Below are 7,392 nucleotides of genomic sequence, written 5' to 3'. Positions count from 1 at the left end.
CCAAGTTACTTAAGCAGCTACAAGATCATTGGAGCTTGGAAGAATTGGATGTGGCTGATGAAATTACACTACTCAACAGTGATGAAGGGGTGCACTCAGCTGTCACTGGAATGCCTCATGTTGATAAACATGCACAATTAGATAAAAACAAAAAACTGCGGATGCTGGAAATCCAAAACAAAAACAGAATTACCTGGAAAAACTCAGCAGGTCTGGCAACATCGGCGGAGAAGAAAAGAGTTGACGTTTCGAGTCCTCATGACCCTTCAGCTGAACTGGTTCTGCTGAAGGGTCATGAGGACTCGAAACGTCAACTCTTTTCTTCTCCGCCGATGCTGCCAGACCTGCTGAGTTTTTCCAAGTAATTCTGTTTTTGTTATGCACAATTAGATGGCCAATGCTATGCTAGGATAAAAGCCAACTAAGTTTTGCACTTTAAAAAAGAGACAGAGTGAGAGGTAATTAGGAGGAGAATCTGGAAATGTCATGCATTAGTTGATCAAAGGTAAGCAATCCTGTAATACACTAACACAATGCAAGACATTGCAGTGTGCATTTGTGAAGCAAAAAAATGCTCTGCCAACTCAGATGAACATTTTAAAAAAATCAAACATCGGAAACTACAGGGGAAAAATGTGATAACCAACCAACTAATCATAACTGTATTCTTACATGTATAAAAGTTATAAATAAGCTGCTTGGGAACATTTCTGTACAATATTTTCACAGACTTATCACACATAAAAGAAATAAGTTCAACAATATAAGCCAAATCTTGAACATACTTACTAAAGCACATCAAACTAGATAAATATTTATAACAACATGACAATAGGGAATTCAATCGACTATTTTGGTAAACTAAAAATTTAGCTTAATATTTTGCTTAGCCGCTGGAAATTACAACCATTTTAACACCTAACAGCTATTAACTTCACACAATATGCTAAAGCAGAAAGTCAGTTGTAAATAATGAAAAACTATGTTCAGCAGCCTTTCCACAAACAATATAGGAGTTCTATTTAGTCACAGAAGATTTTTCTAATAAGCATATTTACTTTTGCAGTTATAAGCATTATAACCAACACCACATCATAAAAGTGCTCAATACCTTGTATTTCTTTTTAGATATTGTGCTTAACGAACATTGGCTATGTGAACCTTATGCTCCTCAACTGAAGTTACTGCTTAGATAATAAAGAATCCAGATGAGGAGAGTAAAGGGATCTCTGAAGTACAGAAATCATGAAAGTGGCAACATAGGTTAATGAGGCTCCAAAACAGCAAACAAAGCACCAATAGTTCATTTCAAGAGAAACAGACTTTAAAATATGTTAAAGTTACATCAAACCGGGGTTACACAACACTTGGAGAATAGTATATAATTCTGGATTCCATATTATGAAAAGGATATAGGACGCAGAAAAGACGCAAGGATGATCCCAGAACTGAGAAGTTATAGTTGTTAAGAAAGGCTGACCAGCCTGGGGTGCTTTTCTTTATAAAAGAGAATGCTAAGGGGTGATCAAATAAAAGTATTTAAAATTGTGAAAGGGTTAACATGAAGAAGGTGCCTCAATTTATTAGTGAGACCAAAAACAATGTAGTTGTCAATAATTCCATGAAGGAATTCAGGAAAAAGAGTGGCAATAATGTGGAGCCCGATACAATTGGTAAAGGTTTATAGAAAGAAGAAAAATGCATATATAGTGCCTTTCAGCATCATAGCTGTAGAGCATTTACTGTTGTAAATGGGAAATGTGGCAGCCAATTTGCACGCTGCAAGCTTTCATAAACAATGTGATAATGATCAGGTAATCTGCAGTGATGCTGATTGAGGGATAAATATTGGGCAGGACGCTAGAGAATAACTCTCATGCTCTTCTTCAAAATAGAGCCATGTGGTCTTTTATGTTCATCCAAGAGGGCCTCAGTTTAATATTTTCCCCAAAAGTCTAACAGTGCAGCACTCAATCATCAGTGCTTGCCTTTTGTGCTCAAGTGTGTAGTTAAATCAACGCTAGATAAGAACGAGGGAGAAAGGAATAGAAATGTGTTGCTAGTGTTATATGAAAAAGGATGGGAGGAGTCTTGTGTAGAGCATAAACACAGCATAGATCAGTTGGACCTGTTTTCATGCTGTAAATTCTATGCGAGTACACCTGCATTGTTTGCTGTCTTACTGAGTGTGTTGTCAGAGATTAATCACACCGAGGCATCATTTCGTATGCAGAAACCCCATTTATTACTTGTGCACAAGGGAGACAGCACAATGAGAGCTACTGTATAGTCTCGTAGCAAATTCCATGCAGACTTGTTAAAAACATTTTTACAGTAAGTTTTGCAACAAACCTATCCACATATTTGCATAAGTTAATTGACCAATCCATGTTCCAGTAAATTTCCATTTCCCTCACAACATATGTTTGGTTACGCAGTTGCTTATCACAATTCTGATTACATTCGGCCTGAGAAAGAACAAAACGGAATGACTCAGGACTCATCCTACAACTGTGGTCAGACAAGATGGTATTGTTTCTCAAGGTTGGAGTATTTTTCTCCTAGGCTTAGGCATACAATTCAACTTCTCCATTAACCCTTCCAGCACCAAATAGGTTCCCTGCAGTTGCCTAGGCCACCACACTTCCCCCCTTTTGTCCTAAAAGGACAATCCACCACCCTTAGCCAAGTTCTATGTATCTTAGCCGCCGGGCTTCATCCTCAATGGGGTCCTGATTCCTGAGGAGAGGAAGGGAATAGATAGCTGGCTTGCCACCAGGACTCTGGAGGTTCTGTAGTCAGAAAAAAACGGATGCAACAGATGACAAGTTGGATAACAACGTACAGAACAATGAGTAGGGCAAGACCTATGACAAGGTATTTGAGGAAGATTTTAAAAAAGGCCCCCAAACCACTCGCCGATGTTAAGGAGCCACCCTCACCAGTCAAAGGATGGGAAAATGAGTACAAATTCAACATTTAGTTCAATTGCCTTGCGAGGCGACAGCTGCATTTGTTGAACTACGGAACTGGTAGTCAATGCCCCCGCAAGGGCCACTCAGGACAGGATCCAGATCAGAGTTCACATTCGGACGGCTCAGTCAAGGTGCCTGCTCAAGCACTTTCACCCTAGGCCAGCGTCCGCTTGACCTGTGAGGCGTGGATCCACAAAGGTCGTCCTTCAATCTTCACGGCCCTATGGGTGGTGAGCAGGACTTGGAAAGGTCCTTCCCATCAAGGTTCCAAACAGTTCTTTCTCCTGAAGGTCTTAACCAGGGCTAGGTCTCCAGGCTGGTATTAATGGCAATCTTCAATGGTGGGCTTTTTCTGAGCTTTTCGTCTTTCCACCGCCCCAGTAGACTGGGGATGGTATGGGCAGGAAAGGTGATGGTTGCATTGTAAGGCCTTCAGCAGTTCCTTTATCACTTTAGCAGTAAAATGAGGCCCATTATCACTCGATAAAATCCCTGGTATCCCAAATCTGGATATGTATTCACGTAACAACAATTTTGCAACAATTACAACATCATTTCGTCGGGTGGGATACGCCTCCACCCATCGCGAGAACAAACATACTATAACTAAAACAATTATATCCCATACATTTAGGCATTTGTATAAAGTCCATTTGTAGGTGTACAAACAGGCCCCATGGCTGGGGTCCCGTACCAGCAGTCACTGAGGGCAGCTTGCCTGGGTTATGTCGTTGACAAAACAGACATTGTGAAGCTATTTTAGCTGCCATGGCGAAAAACCCAGGCGCAAAGCACATCTGCTGTGCCATTCTGTTCATCCCCCCTTTGCCCCAATATTTTCTACTCTATATAATGTCCTGCCGGGTGTTGACATAGGTATGACAGGTGTTACTAACACAATGCTATTATACTATTAATGCTATATACTATTCACTATACATTCAGCATTCATTCTATATACGCATGTCAAACCTCTGAGCTGGCAACCGGTCAAGTAATGATTCTTGTGTTGTGAGAGATTCAATAAATGCTCATTAGTTACCCATAAAGGGACTACTCCTTCATCAATCTGTCTTAAATTTTCTCGGGCTTGCTCCAGTGCCCAAGGTCCATAGGTGCTGCATAAATCATTTCTGCTCGCTTCATCTGAAATATGTTTCCCTATTTCAATTAATTTATTGATAGCCCCCGCATGACTTTCGAGCATGGTAGCCAGGCTTTGGATTAACCGTGTCATGTCCTGGTCCCTATCTAATTGGCTACCCTGGATCCCCTGTCCCCGCTCTGGAATCTCCTTAAGCTTAAAGCTCAGGGACAGACCTTCTGGTCAAGTTGCCAGGTTCTGAATTAACCAATGATGTCCCTATACTGAATATCGTAGCGGCATTATTCATCAGACTGCGCTTAACGTGGTTCCCTCCCAAGCCTAATCGCATCTCGCCATTGAACTAACTGCTTCAGTCATCAATTGGCGTGTCAGAGCTTGGATACGGGTTGAGAACCACTGGGGCGGGGCAATTCCGGATATGTTCAAGACTACAGGTACCAGATCGTGGTGTACGTTATCATACAAAACTTCTGATTAACCAGTACCGAACCATTCGTCGGTCCTGGATGCATAGTCGGACAAGGTGGGTCAGTTGGTATGGTTTGAGGGACTTCAATTACCTCTACTTGGACTGTGGAAGTAGCTGTGGAAGGTGGCTGGGTAGTGGCAGACCACCCATTCCCGATCTGAAGCAAACCCTTATTAAATTTGAAAGCACTTGTTCTCCCACTGTTACATTTATCATTCCCTGCTGCGTGTCGCATTCGGCACTGTCCGTCTGTATCAAAGTTCCTCCTGCGGTGTGGGATGAGCAGTGATGATACCCAATTTTGTTGCCAGTACTGATACGCCCGCGACCAGGATCATATATCTGTGGAGACATTAACATCGGCTCCCATTCTCCAGGTTACCGCTTGGTCAATTGTCATGTATCTTTAACTGTGTGTAATGCCTCCATTTACTTCCCATTTTTATATCTACAAGTGTGCATGTATCACCTGTCATAATTATATGGTCCATTGTTGCTCTTTGGCTTTACCTGTTTCCATACCCTTAATCACCTGTCGGTCTCTGACTTCCTTCCTTTTAGTGGTCCTACATTTCCCACTCCGACTATGATTCCCTCGGGTAACTGCATTGCTCTCCTTGTCATTATTTCAAATGGGGTGAGCCCAGCGTCCTGCTTGGGGTAGCCTTAAGGCGCATTAGAATATTGGGCTGTTCCCTGTCTCTTGCATTGCTTTTGTGGTTGATGTTTTAAGTTCAGTTCATCCTTTCCACCATCCCTGAGCTCTGTGGCTGGTAGGGAATGTGGAATTTCTGTTTAAATTTAAATTTATACATTTCTTTAATGACTCTTCCTGTGAAATGAGTTCCCTGATCTGAATCCATCTGGATAAGCACCCTCCACTCCTTCCAGTCGACTGTCTCCTGCTGCTATCCCACTTCGGACCTCAATTCCTTAAACTGCCAACAAAACTCTACCGTGCACCTTCTTATCCTATTTTTCAATGGCTCAGTATCTTCACTTCCAGTGACTGTTCTCTCTGCGAGCCACTTAGCTCTGTCTGTCATCAAAGTGTTAATCCTGTGGTCTTACTTTTTGTAGCTTGCAGGCACATTAATATAATCAGTAATACATCTATTTAGCCTTTTTCCAACTTTCCCTTTACCTGTATCCATCTTGTGGTAAATTGTTAAGTATTATTTCTCCTTACATTTCAATTCCTAAACTACAAATGCCACATAGTTTTCTTAAGTGTTTTTTTTTCCTTCTGACATGATCATCCTAAGATTCTCTTGAGTTCAGTTTCTCTGTTGTCAATGAGGATCTCTGTCTCTAGATCTTTGCTTATCTCCCCCTGTGCATTTCCAATGTCTCAGTTGATGGCCAGATTATCAAATTCACTTCCCTTAAAAAGTTTGTATATTGTGTCCTCTTTCCCTAACTCATTCTCCTACTTGCCTCATACCATTTTACACATGCAACAGCTACCATCTTATCTTGTTCAGGTTGCCTGCAGAGACTTTAAAATATTCTCATAACAGTTTTAAGAACAGGGATCAGGTACTGACATGTTTTGCTTCCTTATCTTCTTCTCAAATATCTTATTGTCTCAAAAGTAACCCACTAAATTGTGTCTGACCCGTTTCTTTTAGAATTATCCCAGATTCTTTAACTCGGCCAAAAATTGGATTTCTGCCAAACTTTGTCAATGTCTTGAGCTTAGCTTCATATTTTGGGAACAGACTTTACAAATACAAAAGCCTGCAGCATTTGAATTAGTACCAATTGTCAAACCTTTTAAAATGAAAATTCCCTTTTGAGAAATTATCAGGAACCAAACCTCAAATTTTAAACTTTGTAAGAACTGTAAGTTGCACTATCAAAATTAAAACTCTCTCTTTCTTATGTGTGTTGATTTGTATCCAAGTTATAATTTCCATATGTTTATCGACACATTCTTTATCTTAGATAGCATCCTAGTGATTCAAAAGTAACCTGTTAAATTTTACTGCACTTTACATCTCAAGATTGTCCCAAATTCAAATTACAGTGCTGTTGGGATGCAGATTTCCTTTAATATTTAATTCATCTCTTCAAAAGAAACCCCTTTTTATCCATTGGAACCATCTAGAACGTGTGTTTATGTCTTGGTTTTCCTAGAATCCTTCTGAATTTCAAGTAATTTTTTTTCTCAGAATTTTAGAATACTAACTCATGTGTATTAATCCCAATCAGCTTGAAGCTGATGATGAGGGTTATTCCTTACTAGTCTGCAAGGGGGTGGTACAAGGGTTGGTTCATCCTAAACAAAGGCAAGCCCTGTTTTATCTTTACACTACCTTCAAATTGCGATTTTGCCAGAAATCTCAACTCAAACCTTATACTCAAAACTTTGGAATGTTTGAATAAACTTTTCATTTAATTTAATATGGGGCTTTCAACTCTAAAGTGCTCAACCACACACACAAAATACAATTTAGGGACGAAAACACATTAAAGCTCACATACAAATGCTTCCTTGCACGCAAACACATATATAAAGGTATGTATTTATATTCCTATAATATTGAACTTAACTCTAAACGAAGCTTCAAGTAGCAGTGGGGGGAATAAAGGGATCTTGAAGGCTCTACCTATAGGGACAATCAAACTGACGAAAGCTCACATTTTCTCTGCTGCTGCTTGTCAAATGCTCATTAACCCCCTAGGGGTACCCCCTCTCTCCCTTTTCAGCACAAACAGCTCTTGTAACTTAGATCAATTCATTTTTTTAAGTTACAGAAAATTCAGTAGCGGACCTTTCGAGTCCCAATCATCCTTCCACTCGACATATGCAGGCCAACCAACCTTCTTACCCGACT

The sequence above is a fragment of the Carcharodon carcharias genome, chromosome 20 (genome assembly GCF_017639515.1).
Source record: "Carcharodon carcharias isolate sCarCar2 chromosome 20, sCarCar2.pri, whole genome shotgun sequence".
In the NCBI taxonomy this organism is placed as follows: Eukaryota; Metazoa; Chordata; class Chondrichthyes; order Lamniformes; family Lamnidae; genus Carcharodon; species Carcharodon carcharias.
Note: the sequence above shows the minus strand (reverse complement) of the source record.